This window comes from Felis catus, chromosome C1, assembly GCF_018350175.1.
Source record: "Felis catus isolate Fca126 chromosome C1, F.catus_Fca126_mat1.0, whole genome shotgun sequence".
NCBI lineage: Eukaryota > Metazoa > Chordata > Mammalia > Carnivora > Felidae > Felis > Felis catus.
This window is the reverse complement of record NC_058375.1, coordinates 120044897-120070632: the sequence shown is the minus strand read 5'-3', so window position 1 is coordinate 120070632 and position 25736 is coordinate 120044897. Positions and strand designations below refer to the sequence as shown.

General features: G+C 43.8%; 1 long non-coding RNA gene across 1 annotated transcript; it reads right to left on the bottom strand.

Moving 5' to 3' along the window:
• Positions 1-16652: 16652 nt before the first annotated feature.
• Positions 16653-20621, bottom strand: LOC111561837. Its single transcript, XR_006583108.1, has 2 exons — positions 20191-20621; positions 16653-17602 (listed from the first exon to the last, which is right to left on the bottom strand). It is a non-coding gene; the product is annotated as an uncharacterized LOC111561837 (long non-coding RNA).
• Between the last annotated feature and the right edge of the window lie 5115 nt (positions 20622-25736).

Below are 25736 nucleotides of genomic sequence, written 5' to 3'. Positions count from 1 at the left end.
GACAATGGGAAATGAGAAAAGAGAAGAGAGAGAGGAAAACCATCTGATATCTTTCTCCTCCTCAGGAAACCTACACATTCCTTCCAATAAACTCTTTACAAAGGAGTAAAACAATTTTTAATGTTTATGTTTGAAGGAGAGATAGTGTGATTGGGGGGCGGGGGGACAGAGAGAGAGGGAGACACAGAATCCCAAGTAGGCTCCAGGCCCTGAACTGTCAGCCCAGAGCCCAATACAGGGCTCAAACTCTGGAACCATGAGATCATGACCTGAGCCAAAGTCAGATGCTTAACCAACTGAGCCACCCAGGTGCCCCAGAAAGGATTTAAATTGAGTGGTTTTCCATTCTTTGTAACTAAGTGACCATTAGTAAACTAAGATAGTTTACTAATGTTCCCTTCACTGATTAAGGCTGGATGCCGGGTAATATGAAAGCTACAGATGCCTTACAGATAACTCGTGTCTTTCCTGGGAAGAGAACACTGCCCACCAAATAGATCATCCAGATCACTGGAAGCAATCAGATGTAGGGCTTGAACTAACTGAACTTGGAGACCCCCATAAAACCTGAAGTTCTGAGGTTAGAAAATACTTGCACCCAGTTTCATACAAAACTCACCTTTTTTCAACCCTTTTCCCATTTTTGCCAGATACAGTTTAATTTATGACTTAAATTTGAGGCAAGTGAGAAAGTTCCCAGCTCAACTTTCTCACGTGGTGCAACAGAGGAGGCTCCTGATAACCTACGTGGTAAAGCACGAATCGGCCACATTTCCTTTGAAATAGGCTCTTCTTTTGCAAACAAGAATGTTTAGGTCAGCAAGGCTGGAGACCCTACTGAAGAGATTGCCTAGAATCTGAGCTAGGCCACCCACAACTGAACCATTTCAGTCTTTTCTTTAAAAAACAAAAACAAAAACAAAACTAGGCAAACTGAGAAAGGAGAGTCTAGAACCTCTCTGAGGAATCCATCCTACATTTTTAGCTCGTCATTTGGCACCTACCAAATGCTAGGTTAGAAGGCTGAGGAGATCGGTTTGCTCTTTAGGATGATAGGAATGCATTTTATTCAGTTTCTGCTGCAAGCCCCAAAGCTGGCAGGTTGTAAGACTACCTCTGGACAAATCTTTTCATGATGTCATGATTCAAGACAAGGAGCAGTTTCCCAGAGATTCTGTGCCATTAGAGGACAGGTTTCCAGGGCTTGTTGTGGATCCCATCCCAAATGAATCCAAGTGGAACACCACCAGTTCCAGCATCAGAATCAGGTTCCCTAACCAGTTCTGGAAGCCTCTGTGCAGTTGTACAGGGTACCACCTCTAGTCATTTGGCTTAGATCCCTGCCATATTCAGCTAAATACCTTTGGTTTTTGGCAAGCCAAATAATTCCACTAGTATAGGATGTGTTTACACTTTCAGGATGAATTGGTCTTATTTTGCCAAACCATTATGTCCTTTCTTAGTCAAGTTGATACGCTGAGTCAGTCTCTCCTCCCCATATGTCCTAAACCCCTTCCTCTTTTCATAATTACTGGAATAAGTATGGAATGGAGCAAAACAAAACAAATCTTGCCCTCCAAAGCCAAGCTGGAGACATGGAGAGAAATGTTAGGTCACTCTTGGCAACAGAAAGGCTCTGAGAGCTGGACTTGGAGATAGTACAAGAAACTCACCCTTAGTGTGTGTGTGTGTGTGTGTGTGTGTGTGTGTGTGTGTGTGCGTGCGTGTGTTTAATGATCATCCTCTTCCCTGACGATTGATTAGTGTTCTCTTCCATCGGCTATCTTCGGTTCTTTCTTGTTCTGGGAAAGTGCCTGTTTCGGAGCCTGACACCTACAACCCATAAGCAAAGAATGAAGATCATGTGCAAGAGAATTGGAGAGTGCAGGAGATGCCTATTAAAAACACAAGCCCTGGGGCGCCTGGGTGGCGCAGTCGGTTAAGCGTCCGACTTCAGCCAGGTCACGATCTCGCGGTCCGTGGGTTCGAGCCCCGCGTCGGGCTCTGGGCTGATGGCTCGGAGCCTGGAGCCTGTTTCGGATTCTGTGTCTCCCTCTCTCTCTGCCCCTCCCCCGTTCATGCTCTGTCTCTCTCTGTCCCAAAAATAAAATAAACGTTGAAAAAAAAATTCTTTAAAAACACAAGCCCTGGGGCGCCTGGGGGTTTCAGTCGGTAAAGTGACTTGATTTCAGCTTAGGTCATGATCTCATGATTTGTGAGATCGAGCCCCAAGTGGGGCTCTGTGTTGATAGCGCAGAGCCTGCTTGGGATTCTTTCCCCTCTCACCCCCTCTCTCAAAAATAAATAAATTTAAAAGTACCAAAACCACATAAGTCGTCCCACCTAGAGCATTTATCCCTTGTAGAACCTTAGTTTTTTGTTTTTTCATATATCCTGGTCCTATTAAAAGTGAGTTTATTTTACACTGACTTATTCAGAAATCAAAAGTATATGTCATTTAAGTAGCCTTCGATGAAAACATCTTTGCATTACTTCTGCAGCCCTGTGAGGTGAGGCAGACAGGCAGGAATTGCTATCAAATGATTAGCCCATATCATCCAGCAATTACAACCTCTTTCTATTGCAGGATATTGCTTCTGTACACATGAAGGGCAGTGCTGTATGGTGGGAAGGTTCTGCATGAAGGTCTAAACCTCAAGGATTTAGTGTTAGCCCAGCCAGTCATTTGCTGGCTGACTCAGCAACATTGAGACTCTGTTTCCTCGCCTGTAAAATGAAGCCACTGGATGAGCTGATCTCTGAAAGAGGCAACAGAGGAGAGTGACTAAGGTCAGGGTCCTGGCTGTGTACTCACTAACAGTTTGAACTTGAGGTTTTTTGTTTTTTTTTTGTTTTTTTAGCCCCACTGGCCTTATGGTTGTGAATCTATAAAATGGGGATGCTACGAGTTTATTAAATGCTATGCATTTAATACTGTCAGAGATACACAGTACCTAAAGGAGGGCTTGGCTCATAGCAAGTGCTCAAATGTCATTATCAGCAACATTACCATCTAAAATCCCTCCAAGCCATGAATAGGACAGAAATGAAAAAGAGGACTCAACTTTTAAACTTGATTTTGGAGGGAAAATTCCACGTATGAAAAAATTAGAAAACAATACAAAATTATCTGATTAAATGAAAGACTGACTCTTCTGTCGAGTAGTACCATTAAAAGTTGGAAGATACAGACCTTGGTCACTTTGGGGAGACCTTTTTCTTTATGGCAAGAGTGACTTTTTTTCCTGTCCCCTCTGGCAACCGTCAGCTTCTCTGTCCTTGTGGGTCTGTTTCTGCTTTTGTTTGCTGGTTCATTTGTTTTGTTGTTAAGATTCCACCCATAAGTGAAACCATGTGGTATTTGTCTTCCTCTGTCTGACTTATTTCACTTAGCATGATACCCTCTAGGTCCATCCATGTTGTTGCAAATGGCAAGACCTCATCCTTTTTTATGGCTGAGTAATATACCATTATATATGTGTATATGTTATGTATATTTATGATATATATACACACATATATACACATATCTCTTCTTTATTCATTCATCTGTCAGTGGACGTTTGGCTTGCTTCCATATCTTGGCTTTTGTAAATAACACTGCAGGAAACATAGGGGTGCATACATCTTTGCAAATTAGTGTTTGGCAAGAATGATTTTTGGTTGGAGATGATCCAATGGACTTTATGATTTTTCCATACCCACTCTTCCCTCTGGAACTGGCTCCTCCCCAGACATTCCACATCTCGGGAATAGCAACACATTCTCTCAGATCAATTAGACCAAAAATGAATAAGGATACAAAAGACCTAAGTAACAGAATCATAAAGGTAGATGGGATGAATATATATCAAACTCTGTGCCCTGAAGATAGAGAATGTATTTTTGCTTTGCGTGTCCATGGAACAGCCACAATCATTGGCCATTCCATTGGTCACCCCAAATGAAATCACAGTAAGTTTCAAAAACTCAGGTAGAGTGGACATTTTCTATTCACAATGAAGTAAAATTTAAATTAATGAAAGATCAGAGAATTTTAAGAAAGTTGTCCTTTAAACAACTTTTGGGTTAAAAGTACAAATTCAAATTGCAGAATTTCTAAAAACCAATGATAACGAAAAATTACTACATGTTAGATTGCGTATCTAAAGAATTGAACTCAAGTGGCACTTATGGGAAATATCATAACGTATAAAAGGAATATTTATTTAAATATAAAAGGAGGGGCGCCTGGGTGGCGCAGTCGGTTAAGCGTCCGACTTCAGCCAGGTCACGATCTCGCGCTCTGTGAGTTCGAGCCCCGCGTCAGGCTCTGGGCTGATGGCTCGGAGCCTGGAGCCTGTTTCCGATTCTGTGTCTCCCTCTCTCTCTGCCCCTCCCCCGTTCATGCTCTGTCTCTCTCTGTCCCAAAAATAAATAAACGTTGAAATAAAGCTTTAAAAAAAATAATAAAAAAAAAAATAAATATAAAAGGAATGGAATAGAAAGAATTAAGAATCCATCGAAAAAGTTAGGAAAAAGGACAACAAAATAAACCAGAGGAAAACAGAAGAAAGAAAATACAAAGGATGTTAACATAGCAAAACAAAGTGGGAAAACAAAGTGAATAAGTGAATACCCACATCACTGGGGCAAAATCGGTAGAACAGATAAGACTTCTCCAAAATCAAGGAGGAAAAAACAAAGGCAACGAATAAAAAATGGCAAGAAAGAAAAATGCAGAAAGCAAGGACATTTTAAAAACAATTTTACCCAATTTTATCTAAATTTGCAAATTTGAAAGAAATGGATACTTTTCTAGGAGAATATAACTTACTGAAACCAACTGCAGAATATCTAAATAAGCCAATTTTCATATAAAAAAGCTAGATAATATTGTAAAGGAGTTAATATTTAAAAAGCACCAGGGCTGAAAGTTTCCAGGCAAATTTAACCAAACCTTTAAAGGGTGGATGTTTCCAATGCCATTTAAACTGTTCCAGAGCATAGATAAGGAAGAATGACTTTTGTTTTTGACCCCGATATGTTAACATTGATAACAAAGGCTGTAGAAAAAGGAAACAATAAATGAATCTCCTACATGAATACTAACGCATAAATCCTAAATAAAATATTAGCAATCAGAATGCAGCAGCATAGGGGCGCCTGGGTGGCGCAGTCGGTTAAGCGTCCGACTTCAGCCAGGTCACGATCTCGCGCTCCGTGAGTTCGAGCCCTGCGTCAGGCTCTGGGCTGATGGCTCAGAGCCTGGAGCCTGTTTCCGATTCTGTGTCTCCCTCTCTCTCTGCCCCTCCCCCGTTCATGCTCTGTCTCTCTCTGTCCCAAAAATAAATAAACGTTGAAAAAAAAATAGATCTAAGGAGAAAAGTCAAATGATCATTTCCCTAGACGCTGAAGATGTGTTTTTGAAAATATAAACTTGAACAAAAAAACTTGGGAAGGACGGATCAGCAATTATTGAAACTGGTGACTCATGGGGCAGAGACCAGGGGTATAAAATGGGGCAGGTACAAACATGGGTTGGGACAAGGTGCTCCATGTACCTCTTTTTATATCATTTTCATTTTTGGACATGTGATCCTTTTACTTGCTCAAAAAGTAAAGTTCTCCATGAATGCTACCTATTATTATTTAGCTACCATTGCATTCTATGCCAGGAACTTCGTGTTCTTGTTGAAAGATTAAGCTTCAAGTGAATTACAGACAAAAGCAACACTATGTCACAGAATTGTGGGTCAGAGTAAACGAAATCAAAGACCAAATGTGCTGGTTACCTCCCTTCCGGAAGAGCTCTCTTTGCTCATCTTGACTATAGGGTGTAGGCTAACCATGGACTTCCTTCAGCACAAACAGCCCTTCTTACGGACTTTGGTAGGTTGTATATTGTCCGGAGCCCATAATGCTGATCTAACTTTGTCATTTGGTAAGGAAGGAAAACCAAATCTTAAGTGATATGCCCCAGTTATCATGGCAGAGCTCAGGCCTCCAATCTCTCTTCCTCAAAAACAAACAGTTAAGTGGTTAAAGGGGCAGTGTTGGCCAGGACCACCTAAAGCGTTCTCAGACACCTCCTCCAGCATGCTACTGTCATTCCACTGCATGTATCAAGGACTTGCTCCGTGCCAGCTCTGGGAACATGGAACTAAATGTCTCACCACCTGTCTCCAGAGGGCTCAGACTGGAGACGGACACCCAGGCTGGGCTCCCTGCAAATACCTGCTTCTATAGACGTATGCGACAGGTATGGAGGAAACCCACAGGAGAGCTCCCCGACCCAGCCAGGGAGTTTAGGCCAAGCAAGCCTGCCCAAGGTTGAAGGGGCGAGTGCAAGACACAATAGGTGGCAAGAGGTGGCAAAAACAGTGTGAGGGCAAGCGGCCTTTGCTCAAGCCACACCTCTGCCCAAAAGGCCCTCCTCTGTCTCTTCTGGGGACTACTCTCAGCCTTCCAGTCACCCCCGCAGAGACAGTTCAGGGATGGGCACCCTGTGTTCAGTCTCACATACTGGTGTGGTTGATTACATTTGCCACTGTACCCCTGGTGTCTAACCCAATGCTTGCCATTCTGTCGGTGCTGCATACATACTTGGTAAGCGAACGGATGATTTGTAATTTATGTTCTTGAAAGAAAGCTGGCCAGGAAGACGCCTGGGTGGCTCAGTCGGTTAAGTGTCCAACTTCGGTTCAGGGTCATGATCTCACGGTTCAGGGGTTCAAGCCCCGTGTTGGGCTCTCTGCTGTCAGCACAGAGCCCGCTTTAGATTCCCTGTCCCTTCTCTCTCTCTCTGGCCTTTCCCTGCTCATACTCTCTCTCTCTCTCTCAAAAATAAATAAACACTAAAATACATACATATATACGTACATACGTACATAAGAAAAAGAAGCTGACCAGGAATTTTTGCATCACGTATTCCATTTCTTTAGATAAACATCTGTGGCAAACACGAAAACCCATTCAGATGCTTGTTCTTTTCTGAAGGAGCCCATCGGGACTGACTGTTTGAAGGCATAGTGACAGCTTGTAAATACTGAGCTTGGGGACAGTAATCCCCTGACTTAAGTTCACATAACTCTGTTCCCTTTGCTCTGCCCCCTCTTCTTCTACTTCCCACACACAACTCTTCTCTCCCCAAGGATCATAGGAAGGATATCAAGTCATTTAGATGCAAACACATTTTGAAGGGCTGCCTAAAGGCTGTGCCCTTGGCAGGTGGCACACATACATCCCACTGCTACTTACCCTGTACTTTGTCATCCTCAGCTGCTCACATAACCTCAAGCCTTAGTTTCTCCCCCTGTAAGAGAGAAATGTCATTTCTACTCTGAATAGTGGCCAGGTTTGTAAAACTCCCAACAGAACACCTGGTGCATAATAGATGCTCAATAAACAGGAGCTGAGAACGGTTGCTATTATTACTGGCGACGGCAATGGCGTGTTTATCGGTTTATTTATCAGCCTCGGCACATTACAAATACCCACCGGCAGAACCTGCTCCTTTTCCTATTATGCATATGTGTGCAGGGAACAGTGACGAGCAGACAAAGATATTGAGAAGTTAATTCAACAGTTCTACGTCAGTGGAGGCAGTGAAACATGAAGTCTTGGCAAGTGAAGACTGGGGAAAAATAGGACTGAAAACAAGGACTTTTCGAATGACAAGGACAAGCACAGTCTTCAGATATACCTAAGCCGGGGTTTGAGTACCCAGAACTCCATCGAAGTAGATTCTTGGTGTCTGACCCAACCCCCTTGCCCTTCAACTTGCTGGGATTCTTGGGCAGATGCTTGCTTCTTTTCCTCACTCCCCTCTGCTCACTTGCAGTCTGTCACCTTCTGGCCCTGCTTCCTGTGCCCTACTCTACCAGTGAGGTCCCCGGTCTTCCTCCTTAGGTCCTGGTGCTTGGCACCCTACCCCACCTGTTATGCAAGCCAGGACCTGTGGTCTCTCTCAATGTCTCTCCCGCTTTCTCTCTCGTCATTCTCTGTGTGTTAAAGGTCCTCATACTTCCGTCTCTGCTGGCGCACTTCTATTTGCAGTCACCGGGAATGGCAGCTGGACCTCTGTGGTAGCCCCCATGCTGTCTCTCCACTTCACCTGTCGTCATCCCCGCCTCTCCCAGTCAGAGCGAGCCTTCCAGCACAGTCTCTGCTGCCCTCAGAGGACCGTCCGTCTCCTTAGCGTGGCGCTCAAGGCCTTCAGCACCTGCTCTTGTCCACCTCTCCAAACCTGTCCTCTCCCACCCTGAAGGGCAGGAGGAGCTCGGCTGTCACCCACCCCGTGAGGGCTTCATTCTGATGCTTCTCTTTCCCAGCACACCTTTCCTCACCTCCTCACCAGAACGCAGCTCAGGGACCGTCTCTTCCAAGGAGCGTTTGCTGAAAATCCCCTGCCCTCCACGCAACTTATGCTCACAGTACTGACGTCATAGTATCGTTGCCTCTCAACTGTCCATCTCCCTGTTAAGGACGGCGGTGTAAAGAAGCGTCTGGAGCCAACTTACTTGGGTTCACGTCTGGGCACTCCCACCCGTCCGCTGTGAGGCCTTGCACAAGTTTTTACACACACACCCCCCCGCCCCCACCGTGTTTCAGTTTCCGCACCCGCAAAATGAGAGTAGTCATAGCACCTGTTTCTCAGGTTGTCTCGAGGGTAAAACAATGACTACCCACGGAGCTGGAGCGCTGGGGACAGAGGCGGCACATAAAAAGCCCCACGCGTGAATTCCTGTTATTAGACCGTGGTCGCTTGGAGGGCAGGGCTTTGTTTTATTCACCTCTGAATCCTCAGTCTCCAGCAGAGCCGCTGGCACTGAATTAATGAATAATAACAGCACTCACGTTGATGATGAGAGCAACGGGCTTTTGTAGAGAGAGCACTGCATACAGTGCCGTAAAATGTTTGCACAGACCGCATCTCATTTAGTCCCCAGCCCCCTGCCGTCACGTACCTATGACTCTCGCCATTTCACAGGTGGAGATGCTGAGGCTCAGAGAGCACTGGATCCCTCCAGTTTGCTGGAGAGGCAGACAGTACAGAGAGTATTTAAACTAGTCATTCTGACGTCAGCATGCATGCTTTGGGAATTCGGGGACTTCAGTCGCTGAGATTCGTAGGGCATCTTCTCCTGGTCTGAAGTCTCTTTTCCAGATTTCGCCTGGCAAAGTCCTGCTTGTGCTTCACCTCCCAGCTTCCAAGTCACTGCCCTCAGGGAGCCTCACTGGCTCCTACAGGCCACCTAGACTCCATGGTCGGTGCCACCCAGTGGCATTGCTCTCTCTCATTTTCCCTTTTTCTGACATCTTCACTCCTCTGTGAGATTTTAAAGGCAAGGACACCTTGTGACTCACCTTCGTCTCCTCCTAGGCCTAGCACGGCGCTGGCAGGTGAAGGTGTGGGCCAAAACTGGCCAAAACGTGGTTCCTTTGGCAAGTGACATGTTCACGGAGTGGCGGGCGATGTGGACCACAGACAGAGGAGCAGTGGCCTGGTGGGCGATGGCCAGGGCTCCCGTCTCCCGCCTGGTCCCACAGCTGAAGTTGCTGGGCATTGTTCCCCACCTCTTCCCCCGGATTCTCAACCCTTCCCCGCGGGGGCCACAAGAGCACCTCTGCTGGAAAGCTAGGCACAGCTCCTACCTCCCACCTTCCAGCACCCACCCTGGCTCCCATCTCCAAACAAGCATCCTCAGGGTCTGAGGTAGTTTCACTGTAGGGAGCCAGTGAAAGCTTCACCACCAGCTTTCCAAAAAGGGAGAAAAAGAAAGAAGAAAAGAAAAAGAAAACTTGTTTTTCCCTTTCTTTTCTTTTTTTTTTTAATGTTTATTTTTGAGAGAGAGAGAGAGAGAGAGACAGACAGAGCACAGGCAAGGGAAGGGCAGAGAGAGAGAGGGAGACACAGAACCCGAAACAGGCTCCATGCCCTGTGATGTCAGCGCAGAGCCCGATGCGGGGCTTGAACTGCAAGATCACGACCTGAGCCGAAGTCAGACACTCAACCGACTGAGCCACCCAGGTGCCCCTGTTTTGCCCTTTCTAAAGGCTACCAACCATCTTTTTGAGCCTTGAGGGCAAGTGTATACCCCCAAGCCCTATGTTATGTATTGATACAAGGCAAGAACAGTGCCTTTTATTCAAAATACCCATTTCTTCTCCTCAAAGTCTGGTCTCCCACAGAATACAAGTCTCAGTGGCCGCGGCCAGGAGCTGCTCACCCCAGACAATCAGGATAACGTGTGGCGAGGCTTTGGACCACCGACAAGGCAGTGAGTGGCTCTTTCCTGACATGGTCACAGCACGTTAGCAATTGATGCCGGTGTGAAGAGTTCAGTTTTCACGGCTAACCAATGTGAAAATCAGGCGATTTTAAACAGGTTGGGAAGTTTACTCTGTAACCGTTTCGAGCCTGGCCAACAAAACGTGTCCAAGGATTGTCCGTGACGCTGAGCTCCGCCTTGAATTATTTCTGTGTGTTCCCACCTCTTTGAGACACTACTCAAGATTCGGATCTTAAATTATGTTGGTTCAGATCCTCTAAGAGGCAGACACCAATATGGTATTACACATGCCTGAAAGAGATTTATTGGGGGAAATTCCTGGGAAGGAAAAAAAAGCAGGAAGCCAGAGTCTTCGGTCAGAGATACAGGTCTGATAGTTTTGAAATGAGGCAGAGGAAAGGAAAGCAGATAGGAGTGTCGGGCTGCAGGGCAGCCCTCAGAAAGTCCCAACCAGACCAATGAGGAATCCTCAAGCCAAAGGTGACTTGAGACTCCCGTGTCTGTGTGGGATACTTCCATGATTGCCCCCTCTATGTTTAGTCTTTGACTGGGAGCAGCCCAGGGGAAGCATGGCGTGAACAAAGGGTAGATCAGAGGGGCAGCATCTGGGACTGTCCGTCAATCATGCTTCCCTGAGCTGGAGATCTGAGTAGGGCTTCTTTGCAACTGCCGCTTGGGTGGGGGCATCTGATGGTCTCCCCCGGATCTCTTGGTAGAAGGCCTCTCAGCCACTGGTCAGCTTCCTGTGCTGGGCAGATGGATCCAACCTTCTTATCTCTTTTGGGATCCTCCACCCCAAACAAGGAGGGTCGACAGGATCTTGGAAGCCCCGAAATGATAAATATCCAGTATAAAAAAGAACTTTGTGAAAGGTGTTGTAACTCATTCCATTAAAAAAAAAAAAAAAAAGATTTCGTAGCCAAAAGAGTTCAGGAAACACCTGCTTTTAAACAGTGTTAAACACATTTCCAGGATTTCTCACAGCTGTTACTAGGCTGATATATATCTTGAGTCTTCAAGGGAACAAAACAGTGTATAGAGTTTGTCAAATTTATACGACCATCAACTGCCCCTCCCCCCCAATTTTATTATAGTTTTCAGAGTATCTTATGAGACATGCTTTTGTAAATGTTGAACATGCTCCATATCCCCTGTGTCTCCCTCCAGATCCAGTCCCCAGCCTTCCTTACCTGCTCTGTGCCCAAGAGGCTGACCGTCATGCACAGCGGCTCTCCCTTGCCCTTTATCAAGCTTGTCCAAGTAGAACTTTGGGATGATGGAAATACTCTGTATCTGAGCTGTCCAGTATGAGAGCCACTAGCCATATGTGGCTATTGAGCACCTGAAGTGTGACTAATATGGCTAAGGACCTGAATTTTAAATTTTAATTAGTTTAAATAGTTACATATGCCTATTGGCTCCTGTCCTGGACAGTACAGTTCTGGATTTTTGGCTGGGTTTGGCCAATAAGAAGCACCCATGGGAGATGAGGGGGGTAAAAGGAGAATAAGAGAGTTATTGATTTCCTTGGCCCCCTCTTGTGTGGTCATCACGGGGTGGCTGTGTCTTCTGTCAAAGACCTCAGCTCGACACACAGTCCTAGATTCTGACACCAATTCCAACGTGCATTTCCCGCCACCCCCCAACACCAAGCAATTATCCAGCAATTCACCTGAATTCTGACTATTTCCTGAGATAGCATCGGATCCCACAGGATAAGGGCTCAGTCCTATAAGGCCGCCTGTCCCCTCCTTCTACGTCAGTTGCTAACAGGAAGTCCAGGCCATTGCCTGTGCTGCTTACCCATCCGCTATAGGCCAGAGGTTCCAACAGCCTTCTTATTGGGTTTGATTAATTTGGTAGGGCGACTCACTCAGAGAAACTCAGAGAAACATTTTACTTACTAGATTACAGTTTACTATAAATTATATAATTCAGGAACGGCCAGATTGAAGAGATGCGTAGAGTGAGGTGCAGGGACAGGGGTGTGGAGCTTCCATGATCCACAAGTTCACCCACCTGGAAGCTCTCCAAACCTGACCTTTTGGGGTTGTATGGAGGTTTCCTTATGTGATCGGTTCAATCATTGGCCATTGGCAATTGACCTCCGGGTGCCCCTCTCCCCACACAGGTCAGTGGGGTGGAACTGAAAGTTCCAACCTTCTAATCAAGCAGCTGGCTCTCCTGGCAACTGGCCCGTCATCCTCAAGGGCTGTCCACAAGTCACCTCACTAGCATAACTCAGGTGCGGTTGAAAGGGTTGAGAGGGGCTTGTTGTGACCATCAGGACACCTGTCCTGCTCTTACCACTTAAATTCCCAACGTTTTAGGAGTTTTGTGCCAGAAGTGGGGACGAAGTCCAAAGACATATTTCTTGTTATAAATCGCGATTTCACAGCCCTCTCCATACTATCTACCGGGTTTGGCAGGCGCTCCCAACCCTTTGGGGTTGTGGGCTGGTAAAGACAGCCCATGGCTGGCAGGCCACAGGTCTCTGTGCGTTCCCTGCCCACATAATTACAAATAGTCCTGGGAAGCTCTGCTCAATGGCTCAGGGTGAGTGTGCCACCTGTTTCCTGCCAGGCCCCTGCCTGAAGCCCTGATGTGAAGCTTGTGAAGCCCTGATGCAGTACTAATGAACAAGTCAGAAAACAGTTATGATGAGAATGAAAATCCTTTCCCCAAACGCTCCTTGCCCCCCACCCAATACATAGAGGCAAGAACTTCGAAGCCCTTTCTGGTTTTACCTTAAATAAGTTGTTCCAGTACCTCAAAATAACATGCCAGGGCCACTTTTCGGGCTCTATGGACTCGAGACACTATCTATGCCTCCTGCTGGGCTGGATGAGAATTTCTCTCACATCGCCCCTTCCTCTCCTCCCTCGATCATTCCAATTTTTGATAGTTATAGTAAGATTTTTAGCTTCCTCTACTGGTTGCCATATAGGTTTAAATTATATGTCTATTTTTATTTTAAAGGGAACATCATCACTCTTGAAGTGTTTTGTGCTTTTAAAGTTTATATATTTATTTTGGGAGAAAGAGAGAGAGGGAGAGAGAGAATCCCAAGCAGGCTGTGTGTTCAGCACAGAGCCACGACCATGAGAGCATTGACCTGAGCCAAAATCAAGAGTCCAGCACTTAACCGACTGAGCCGTCCAGGCGCCCCTAAATAACATATACTTAGGCTTCTGTTTCTTGTTCCATTGCTTTCAATTTTGTCTCTTAACCTTTCATTTTTGCAAAATGAAGACCTTTCCTTCTCAAGCCTTCCCTCTTTTCCCCTCCCTGCTTCTGTACAGCTGTATCTTTATTTTTTACATTATCACTCTAGATAATGATTACATTCTGTTTTGCAACTACTCAGTTTTCTATGCTTTGTCTACCAATGTTTCTAAAAACTGAAAGCCAGTAATCAGCATTTACGTTATGTCAATTTTGTTTTGTGCAGAACTAAGCAGCATGCGTTTTCTCTTTTTTTTTAAGTTTTTTTTTTTCTTTTAATTCCAGTATAGTTAACATATAGAGCTATGTTACTTTTAGGTGTACAATATAATGATTCAACACTTCCAATATAATGATTCAACACTGCCTTTTAGTTTTGTTGATTGTTTCCTTTGCTGTGCAGAACGACACCCAGTGCTCATCACAACGAGTGCTCTCCTTAATCTCCATCACCTATTTCACCCATTCTCCATCCACCTCCCCTCTGGGAACCATCAGTTTGTCCTCTAGAGTTAAGACTCTGTACCTTGGTTCTTCTCTCCCTAGCACTCCCCCACCTTTTTCCTTTGCTTATTTGTTTTGTTTCCTAAGTTACAGATACAAGTGAAATATGATATTTGTCTTTCTCTGTTTGACTCATTTCAGTTAGCATCATACTCTCTAGCTTAAACCATGTTGTTGCAACTGGCAAGATTTCATTCTTTTTTTATGCCTGAATAATATTCCATTATATAGAGATAGATATCTATCTATCTCTATATATAGATATATCCTTTATCCATTCATCCATCAATGGACGCTTGGGCTGCTTCCATAATTTGGCTATTACAAATAGTGCTGCAATAAACATAGGGGTACATGTATCCCTTTGAATTAGTGTTTTTGTATTTTGCGGGTCAATACCCAGTAGTGCGATTGCTGGATCATTGGGTAGTTATGTTTCTAACTTTTTGAGAATCTCCATACCATTTTCACAGTGGCTGTACCAGTTCTGCCTTCCCGCCAACAGTGTAAGAGGGTTCCTTTTTCTCCACATCCCCACCAGTCTTTGTTATTTCTTATGTTTTTATTTTAACCATCCTGAGTGGTGTGAGGTGATATCTCACTGGAGTTTTGGTTTGTATTACTCTGATGATCAGTGATGTTGAGCACCTTTTCATGTGTCTGTTGGCCATCTGTATGTTTTCTTTGGAGAAATATCTGTTTGTGTCTTCTGCCCATTTTTAATTGGACTATTTGTTTTTTGGGTGTTGAGTCATATCAGTCCTTTATAAATTTTGGATACTAGCCCTTTATCACATATATATCATTTGCAAATATCTTCTCCCATTCAGAAGGCTGCCTTTTAGTTTTGTTGATTGTTTCCTTTGCTGTGCAGAAGCTTTTTATTTTGATGTAGTCCCAATGGTTTATTTTTGCTTTTATTTCCCTTGCCTCAGGAGACAAATCTAGAAAGATGTTGCTATGGCAGATGTCAGAGAAATTTCTGCCTATGCTGTCTTCTAGGATTTTTATGGTTTTAGGTCTCACGTTTAGATCTTTAATCCATTTTAAGTTTATTTCTGTGTCTGGTGTAAGAAAGTAGTCCAGTTTCATTCTTTAACATGTAGCTGTTCAGTTTTCCCAACACCACATGTTGAAAAAACAGTCTTTTTCCCATTAGCATGTATTTGGCTTTTCTAGGTCCAATGTCATGGTGCCTTGCTAGTCAAAGGGAAGCACCCTAGCATCAGGTCAAATGTACTTTCCCCCCCTCTTAAACTTACTTTAATTTGGGTGGTTTTCCATTTAGACCATAACTATTTTGTACAATATTTTAAAATGTTCATTCATTTTGCGAGAGAGAGAGATAGAGAGTGAGGGGAGGAGGGACAGAGATAGAGGAAGAGGGAATCCCAAGCAGGTTCTGCACTATCAGCCCAGAGCCTGACGTAGGGTTCGATACCACAAGCTCTGAGATCATGACCTGAGCCGAAACTGAGAGTCGGACGCTTCACAGACCGAGCCACCCAGGCACCCCTATTCTGTACAAATTTTACTTCTTCAAGTTTTGATTTTTTTCTTATAAAGAGGAAGACACATATTCTTACTATATTCCAAATATCATCCAGCTCTTCATTATTGCTTAGAATTTGTCTAATTACACTCTTAGAATCCTTTTCAGTTTTCCTCTTTAAGACAATATTCTTGAAATTTGGTGACTTTTTCCAGTTGCTTTCAAGACCTGTGGTTGACTTTGTAACAGGGGCTTCTTTTCACTGGAATCCTGGTTAGCTCTATAATTTCCCATATTGCACAGTTCTCCCTTTCTTGGTTTTGCCCACTCTCCCCTCACTGCTCTCTTTTTTGGGAGCACATCCATAGGTAAAATTCTTTAGAAAATGGAGACATGAGGCAAAATCTTCCAGACGTGAAGATCTGAAAACAATGTTCTTTCTCTCATTTTTAAGCTGGACATGGAAGTCTAGGTCCAACATAATTTTACCTTCATATTCTGAAGCCTTTATTTCAATTTTTAAAAATGTTTTATTTATTTTTGATAGAGGGAGAGCACAAGTGGGGGAGGAGCAGAGAGAGAGGGGGTACAGAGGATCCGAAGCTGACTCTGTGCTGACAGCAGTGAGCCCAATGTGGGGCTCTAACTCATGAATCATGAGATCATGACCTGAGCCAAAGTTGGACACTCAACTGACTGTGCCAGTCAGGTGTCCCATGAAGCCTTTATTTGAGTGTCTTGCAGCATCTTCAGTGTTAATGAGAAGTCTGATCCGTTTTGATTCAAATTCCCTTATGGTTCTTGGTTTACATTGCCCTCCACCCCTGCCACAATCTCAGGAACACTATCCTCGGTGATTTGGTATTTCACCATGGTGTGCCAAGGGCTTGGTCTTTTAATTAATTCTGATCAATATTTGTGTTTCCCTTTAGCTCTTGGAATTATTTTATTGTCTCTGAACTTCTTTTAATTGGCTATTGAACCTCCTGGATTTGGCTTCCATGCCTCTTATTCTCTTATCAGTTCCTTCCCTTGTCATTTCACTCAGTGTTATGGGAAATTTCCTCAATTACATCATCTAATCTTTCTATTAAAGTATGTTAGTTTTTATTTTGGCAATTTAATTTCCCAGAAATAGTTACCGTTTTCTCATTTTCATTAAAAGAAAAAAAAATCCTTGTTTCCTGGTTTTCCCTTCTGGATATAATGTCTGTTCAAGTCTTTGTTTTCTTGAATTCTATCTCTTACGGTGTGCTTTTCTATTCCCCACCCCCCCCCCCAACAAGTATCTGTTCTTCCTTAGTTGTCCATTAATTTTTAAGAATGAATAAATAGGAATACCATTTTATGATGTGTCTGTTTATCTTTTTCCTTTAAATTTTTGTTCATATTTAGGTGTCAGCTCATTTTTAAGAATGAAGAAAGAAATGCTGTCAGTTTCTGCGTAGGGGGGCTTGTCATATCAACTGGCAAGCTTCTCTCCAGGGTATTCCTGAACAAGAAAACCTTACTTTAGGATGTCAATACTCACACTAAACAAAATAATGAATTTCTTCAGAGGGAAAACTTGATTTTTGGGGGCTTGGGTTAAGCCTGGAGTCCTGCCTATAAGATGTAGTCCTTTCTCCACTGTCCCCCCCATTGTCACTCACCTCATGTACTCTGGGCTGAAGACACCTCCACTTGGTTTATCTGTTGACGTACTGACCTTCTGCCAAATACGTTCTGTCTTCCTGAGATCTGTCGAAATTTCTTCAAAGATGGCACCCCTCCTATTCTCTTCACTATTATTGATTTTATCATTAAAAAATTCCTTTCTATCATTTCAAAAGGATCTCAGGAAGGAGGGAAGGCAAATTCTTGGCCTCAGTTCACCATCTTGAAGTAGAAGCCTCTGAAATATCAATTAGGCAGTCCATGGCATGCCCTCACAGAGTGTCACCTAAAGGCTTTGACTGTGATGCCTTTAAAACTTCAAAGTCATTTTATGGAAAAAATAACAGGAGATATTTTTGATGAAGAAATCGTCCCAGCTGGAAGTTATTTATCTGAACTTTTACTTTGCAGTGTTGCATTGTGGGTGACATAGTAGGTCTTCAATAAATATCTGTTGAACCAATAAATGAATGAATGAACAAACAAATGAATGACTTAACCGTTAATTAAAAGTCAGTAAAAGGAAGTGGATAATATGTATGTCCAGTAAAAAAAATAAATGGAATGATTTATACATTTGTATATCCTATGTTTTGATACATTCTTTTAGAGGTGTAGATATTAATGCAAAAAGACTGACTTTTTAAACGAATGTAAATAAATGTATTGACGTTTAAAACAGTTGTCCTGAAAATTATACACTTATTCTGAGGATACTCACTGATGAAAATTTGGGGGGTTCTGGTTTGAACTTCCCTTTGGTCCTATTCCCCTCCTTCCCTCCCTCCCTTCCTTCCTTCCTTCCTTCCTTCCTTCCTTCCTTCCTTCCTTCCTTCCTTCCTTCTTTCCAGTCTTATTTGGTTTCTTCAGTGGGGGAAATCTTTGGCTTTTGAAGGTGTATTTTATTTTTTCAAAAAAGCCCAATACAACTTTGTATGTATTTCTTAGATCAGAATGAACAATATATTATTTTTGTAGTCAAAACCATATGATAAGGCAGATCTCAAATGGGGTAATAAATGGATTATGAATAAAAGCTCCCAAAGAGGAGGTTCTTTGTGTTTATTTTGCTTTTTTTTTAAGTTGTACTTATTTAAGTAATCTCTACACCAAAGTGGGGCTTGAACTCACAACAATCAAGAGTCACAAGCTCTTCCCACTGAGCCAGCCAGGCGCCCCTGTTTATTTTACTTTATTTTATTTTATTTTATTTTATTTTATTTTATTTTATTTTACTCTACTTTATTTTATTTTATTTACTTTATTTTATTTTATTGTAAACAATTGCAGAAGCTTTTGAACAAGTGTACATTTTTCCAAGGCGCCCAATATAAAGAGGATGACGCTCATGCCAGCGTATGAAATGAAGCTCACTGCTTTATAACCTCCCACCATGCATTGTGTTCTCTGCTGTTTAGGATAATGATTACTGTGAGGTGCATAATAATGACAGATGTCAGTAATAAGTGCCTACTATGAAAACCAGAAACTTCGCACGCATGGGTCATTCTGTTGGGTTATGACCCCGTTTTTACAGATGAGGAAACTATAACTCAGAAATTTTGTTTTTTCCAAGTTACTCAGCTAGGAGATGACAGAGCTGAAGTGCATTATTGGGTCTGTCAAGAACCCGTGCTGAGTTCCTCCACCTCACAATTTTACTTGGACAACTTCTCTTTCATATATGAGGAAGCCAAGCCTGTCGACCAAGATGATAGACAAGCTGATTTGGTGCCGGCATCCCAGCCCAGCAGTGTGGCCATAGCCTTCTCCCCTTCACCTGTGTTTGACAAAATTCTGCTAGACCAATGGTGGGCTCCCCAGCCGATCTCTGTGTGGCAGGACACAGCTGTCATGCATGCTTCTGAATGGGGATGCAGAGTAAGTCTTCTGCGTGCCTGTGTCCTACTCACATGCCAGCTTCTTGCAGGGAGGTGAAAGGTAGGAACCACGCTGGTTGTATTTGTTCAGGAGGTCACCGGTCACCTAGTGTTCTGGCCTTTTCAGTGTGGTTATGATCCTTGGTCCTGTTCGAACCTGAACTATTTGTTAAGCCTCTGGATCTAGCTTTTGTTTGCCTGCTGAATCAGACCTTCTCTCTTCCTGCTAAAACTCAGCTGGGACAGAGTTTCTTGGGCCGTTCCTCTGGAGATCTGGGCACCCCTTTAGGGTTGCCAAAAGTTTAGGCAAGTGGGATGTGGAGGCAGAGTCTTCTCACACCAGCTACCTCTTGACAATCAAAGGCTATGGTTAGAGTAGTCTAGGTCCTGAAATGTGGGCCACAGGATGATACGCAAAGGCAAATCTGATCACTAGGGGGGCAAAGGGGCCAGAAAAATGATTCCAGGCATTTCTAAACATAGTGTGTATGGGTGGGTGGGTGAGGGAAGTGTGTGTGCTGATGGTTGTCACTGTTCAAGAACCTGAGGGCTGAGAGTGGCAAATGAATGCTAACCAAAGTTGTGTTAAAATATGTCCTATATCCACAGGGGTTACCTGTGCCCTGAATAACAGGTCTGTGGGACCCAAAAAGTTGGATGCTGGAAGACCTGGTATCACCTGGTATCAGCCCTTGGGCATTGGGCAACCAAAATATATTTCAAAATTCTGCTGGTTTGTGAACTCAAGGCTCTTCATACACTGACTCATTTGCTTCCTGTTGGTTCAAGGAAAGAGTTGAGGCAAGCTGATAGCTGGCGCACTGAGCATAGTTCTAGTCCAGAAAGGGATTGATGACAATGAACACTGTCAGATTTCTGAGGAAATCCAAGTGCCCTAGTCAGTGCCCAGCTGAGTAAAAGCGTGTTATGCATACGTCTTTTTGAGGTGGGAGAACATAAGTCCACGTAATATCAAAATATATCTATGATTTTCTGGGTGATCAGTCAGTGTATAAAGGGACTATGGATCACTTGAAGATTTGTGGATTTTCCTGATGAACTATGGATCCATTCTCTCTTCCAGGGGATCACATTTCTACTCCCCAACTCCCCAAGAGGTCTCATTTTGGCTGAGTTCTTCTATAAAAGTTCTCCTTACCTGAGCTGTGGGTGTCTTGACTGTGGTTATCATTAAGACTGTGGGCCAGGTGGTTTTCTTCTACTACATCCAAAAGGCTTCTTTTCTAGGACTTCGTAAAGTCAGGGGAAATATGGGGTTGAGAGGAACCAAACCCGTGTGGTGGAGGAACCCTGGACAGTTTACTAACAAAGACCCTGAGACAAGCACTCGTGTGCCGTAACTAGATGCAGATATAACTAGAGCAGGATCCTGAAGTGGACGGACCACTGTGTAGCTCCTAGTGTGCCTGTCCTGAATTTTCCTTCTTATTCAACATGGATCCGGGCAGTTCACGAGGGGCTGGTTACATCCTTCTGTAAAGGTTGATATGCTACCGTACAGGCTTCTCACCTGGCTGCAATCGCTTGAGTCCTGGGTCGAGAGTGCATTAGTCAGCCGCGATCCAGAATTCTCGCTGTGATTGCTCTGATCAGTCATGCGCAGTGCTGAGTGAATTCTGTAACTGCCGTTGCCTGCTCCAACTGTCCAGAGCCGTCTTCTGGTGCCTGGGGGTGCGGCAGCAAGAGTTTATAGACTCCCCCGACTTTGGGCAGGGACAACTCCCGTGTTGAGCGCCACCTTGAAAATCTCCCACCATTACTCATAAAAGGAAAAAAGAGAAAAAAGTGTTTTTTTCTGGTTACTTCGGGCATTTCATTGCTAAATATTACCTATGGCATCTGTGATGCCAAATCCTGTATGACTTAGACTATTTGGTCATATTGCGACCAATTGTAAGTGAACTCCTTGGAGGAAAGTACTCCCACATTATCATTCAAATGGCATTATTGTGTTCTGGAATGCATTCTTCACCTCTTCCTACTCTCTAGTGGTTGCTGGAAAGCCTGGGAACGTCTTGGCTTACAGCTGAATCACTGTAATTGCTGCCTCCGTCTTCACACGTCTGTTTTTCCTTTGGGTGTCTACGTGTTCGTCTTTACCTGGCCTTCTTCAAGGACACCAGCCATTGGATGTAGAGCCCACCTTAATCCAGTCTGACCTCGTCATAGCTAATTCCATCTGCAAAGACCCTATTTCCAAATAAGGTCACACACATGCTGAGGTTCTGGGTAGACATGAATTTTTGGGAGGACGCTAGTCAACTGAGTACCCTTACAGGTCTCTGGACTCTGGGGCCATTCCCCTTTCCAGGTACTCAGTGTCTGCTCCCTAACTGGGGCTTTTGGAAGAATAAAGTGCTGCAGAGGTACATGCAATTCCCCCGTTGAAATTTGGAGTTCAGAATTTGAGTATAGGAATTGGGCTCTGTCTCTGGTACTGCTATAATTAGGTTACCTTTATTCCTCTATGAATCATTAACCTCGCAAACTGCTGGTTCAATCTATGACAACCAGTGATACATCATCTTTAACCAGTCCGCACCACCATAAAAAAAAAAAATGCTGTTCAAGTACTAATTTATTGCTCCACGACACAAATGGCGCATCTCAAACAAACTCAGCCAATTTTAAGGATGATTTCTGGGCTGTTTAAAAAGAATTCTTCCGCCAGCTTCTTGAGGATGTTGCTTTAGAGATTATTATTTTCTGTTTCAGGACAAATCCATGAATCTGGCCCATTCATGTTAGCTATAGTGAGACGATGCATCTCTTGTCCATGAAACTTGAATGTGCGGGTGTCAGAAGTGATTTTTCTGGAGCTAACTTTTCCCGTACTTTGAGTTATCAGTTTCTGTCGTGCTGGTGTGCATTTCAGCTGAGGTTTTATTACATTGTGTTGGCAGCACATTATGTTTTTTACACATGGATTTGATTGAGAAATGAAACTGGAATAAGAATGAGGTAGCAGCAGCGTCTGCTGTACGGCTCAACTATTGCCGTTGTCAATCAGCCTGATTGATTAAATATGGTGGTACACATTTTTATTAAAACGAAATACTTCTCTTGAAAAAGGACCATTACGCCCACAGACGATAGGACTCTCCTGAAGAGTGGCCCAAGGAAGAGGCCTCTTGGCGGAGTCTGATAATTGCAGGTGGCGGGAACACATAGGAGAGTTCAGATTAGCTCTGGGTAATTTTGTGAATTTAAATTCTTTTTTTTTTTTTTTTTTTTTTTTTTTGCTGTATGGAAGAAATGAACCGACATTTGGGGGCACTAACCCCCGCGGAAGCATTTGAGTTTGATTGAGTCCCCAGACCCTGTCCCTTCCTTCGTTGATGCCCCGTGGTCCGCTTGGTTTTAAGGCATCCAGGATGAGCTGGAATTTGTCAGAAGTAAGAGCGAACATCCTGGTCCACTGAAGTGCCACTTCTGTCATTTTCCATTCAAGCCCATTTTAGCTTGGCACCAGGTTGTAAATTTGAAAAACAGACATGCACATAGGGGAGAACGGAGACGCTGGAGAATGAGAATGGGTGGACTATTCCATTGGCTTGGATGAGGACCCAGCAAACATCATCTCTGCCTGTAAAACCCTGAAATTTGGAGTGACTTCAAAGAGAAAGTGGTGGGGGATTTTGTATTAGAGCATTAAAGACCCAAAGAGGTGAAATGGTTTGCTTGGGCCTATTTAGTTTGTGTGTGTGTGTGTGTGTGTGTGTGTGTGTGTGTGTTTGCTCACCCGGAAGTCCTGGGCTGGGGCTGGCTATTCCTGGAGTGTTGAGGCTTCCCCCTGGTTTGAGCCAGCCTAAATTCCAGGGGGCCTGTTTGATCGTGGTCCCCGGCAAAATGTCTCCTGTTGGAATCCATTTAGGACAATAACCCCAAAGGCTTTGCATTAGTGTAAAACAGGGCTTCAGAAGAGGGTTTTTCAGAAAAACAAGTGGGCAATAAGAGAGGAAAAACCTTTGGAGAAATTCTTTTAACACACAGACTGCTTCTGCTGCAGGGCTGGTGTCAAGACTAATCTTGCAGGATTGAGATATTTTCAGCTGTATCCAATTTAGGTTTCGGCTTTTCCTCACAGAGGGATTGCTTCTGAAACAATCTTTCTCACTACTCTCCCTACCCTCGTCTTCTAAAGCCTGTTTGTAGATTTGGGGATTGCTAACAGATTTTAAGAACAAGAAATCCCTGAAATACCACGCAGCTAAACACCAAAAACAGGAACACTTAAGGAACTTGGCTTTTTTTCTTTTCTTTAAAAAATTTTTTTTAATGTTTATTCATTTTTGAGAGAGACAGAGACAGAGTGCAAGCTGGGGAGGGGCAGAGAGAGAGGGAGACACAGAATTCGAGGCAGGCTCCAGGCTCCAAGCTGTCAGCACAGAGCCCACTGTGGGACTCGAACTCATGAGCCATGAGATCATGACTTGAGCTGAAGTCGGCCGCTTAACCGACTGAGCCACCCAGGCACCCCTTGACTTTTTTCTTTCTTTCTTTCTTCCCTCCTTTCCTTCCTTTCTTTCTTTTTCTTTCTTTCTTTCTTTCTTTCTTTCTTTCTTTCTTTCTTTCTTTCTTTCTTCTTTCCTTCCTTCCTTCCTTCCTTCCTTCCTTCCTTCCTTCCTTCCTTCCTTTCCCCTTCCTTCTTTCCTTTCTTTTTTTTTTTAATTTTTTTTCAACGTTTTTATTTATTTTTGGGACAGAGAGAGACAGAGCATGAACGGGGGAGAGGCAGAGAGAGAGGGAGACACAGAATCGGAAACAGGCTCCAGGCTCTGAGCCATCAGCCCAGAGCCCGACGCGGGGCTCGAACTCACGGACCGTGAGATCGTGACCTGGCTGAAGTCGGACGCTTAACTGACTGCGCCACCCAGGCACCCCCTTTCCTTTCTTTTTAAAAATATTTTGTCAAGGGGTGTCCTTCAGCTCTCAGTCAACTTTCTCTCTGGACTCAGCCATAAAGGATGAAAACCCCACAGAGACTTGCAGTTTTAAACTTGGAGCTTCCTGTAAGGTCATAGACTGTTAAGGGTATGACCTCTGTTTATCTGGTTCTTTCTTGGCATCTTGGACCTTATCTATGCCAAATCCACAAAGGCCACCAGATGAATGCCTGGATCAGAGTGTCCAATAAATTGTCTGGGAGCACACAGGGATCTTGCTTGTCCAGCCAGGAGTCTGGAGTTGTGCTGTTGTTGGAGGTCAGGAACAGGTAGGATATCAGTAACCAGATAGGCAGCACACATGTTGAGGGTCAGGCATATACATGGACCAAAGCGAGCCGAAGCTCAGAAGTCCACGAAGCCACGTAAGTGAGATTGACATGACATCAATCCAAACATTGTGTTGTAACCTGATTTAGACACAGAAAGCTGGCTGATTACGAGCATGGCTGTCAGTCCTCCTATACCTTTTGGCAAATGGATTAATCTTTCTATGTATCACTTTCTTAATCTGTAAAGCAGAAACTAATCACCTTTCTTACAGGGTTATTGGAGAGATACAATAAAATGACATTAACTAAATCTCTTGTCTGGCACACAGTAAATACTTAACATGTCGTAGTGATTCCCGTCTCCCATTTCTAATGTGCCACTCTCAAAGGCAGAGCAGCCATGAGTCCTGAACCCACGGAGCAGGTGCAAAGGTGGCCAGACCAGCAGTGGAACATGGTAATAAAGAGACGGTTCGTTTGGACCCAGCTCTGAGTGGGCCGATGCTCGCATAGTAAAAAATCAAGTGGACTTGTACTAGCTGTTCTTTTTTTCACCTCCTCAACTGCTGACGGTCTTGAAGAAGGTTTAGCTGCCCTAGTTTTGTTGCTATTGTTGTTATTATGGTGTATTTTATTTAATTTTCATGAAGTATAACATACTTCTAGAAATGTGCATAATCATAAGTAGACAACTCAATTTTAACAACTTAATTAAGCACCCTCACGTAACCAGTAGGCAGATTAAGAGCAGAACAGTTTCAGTACCCCGAAAGCCCCTTCCTGCACCCTTCTAGCCACTGTTCCTACCCTAGAAAGAGCCACTATTCTGACTTCTAATACCAGAGATCAGTTTTATCTGTTTTTGACTGTATACAAATAAAATCACATACTATATGCTCTCTCGTGTCTGATTTCTTTTGCTCAGCATCTGTTTGTGAGATCTGTTCATACCCTGGCTTGCATTTCGAGTTCACTCATTCCGAATATATGTCTATAGTATTCCATAGTGTGCATATATCACTATACTCATCCTATTGCTAGCGGGCATTTGGGATGTCTCCAATTTAGGGGTAATATGAATAGTGTTTCTCTGAATATTCCTGAACATGTCTTTTGGTGGACCTGTGCATTCATTTCTTTTGAGTATGTCCCTAGGAATGGAGTTACTGGGTCGGCTGCAGTTGATGCTATCAGTGTTCCAAAGTGGTTGTACCAATTATGCTTCCCAGTAATATATGCAAATTATGGCTTCTCCACGTGTTCCGCATTATCTGGTATAGTCTCTGTCATTTTAACCTTTCTGGTGGGGCTAGTGTATTGCACAGCGGATATGAATTTTCATTTTCCAGTGGACGAATGAAGTTGGGCACCTTTTCTGATTGGACGTCTGTGGGCTTGAAGAAGCTAGAAGTTCTCTTCAAAGACATACAGCTAACAGGTGACTACAAAGGACAGTTGTCAATGGT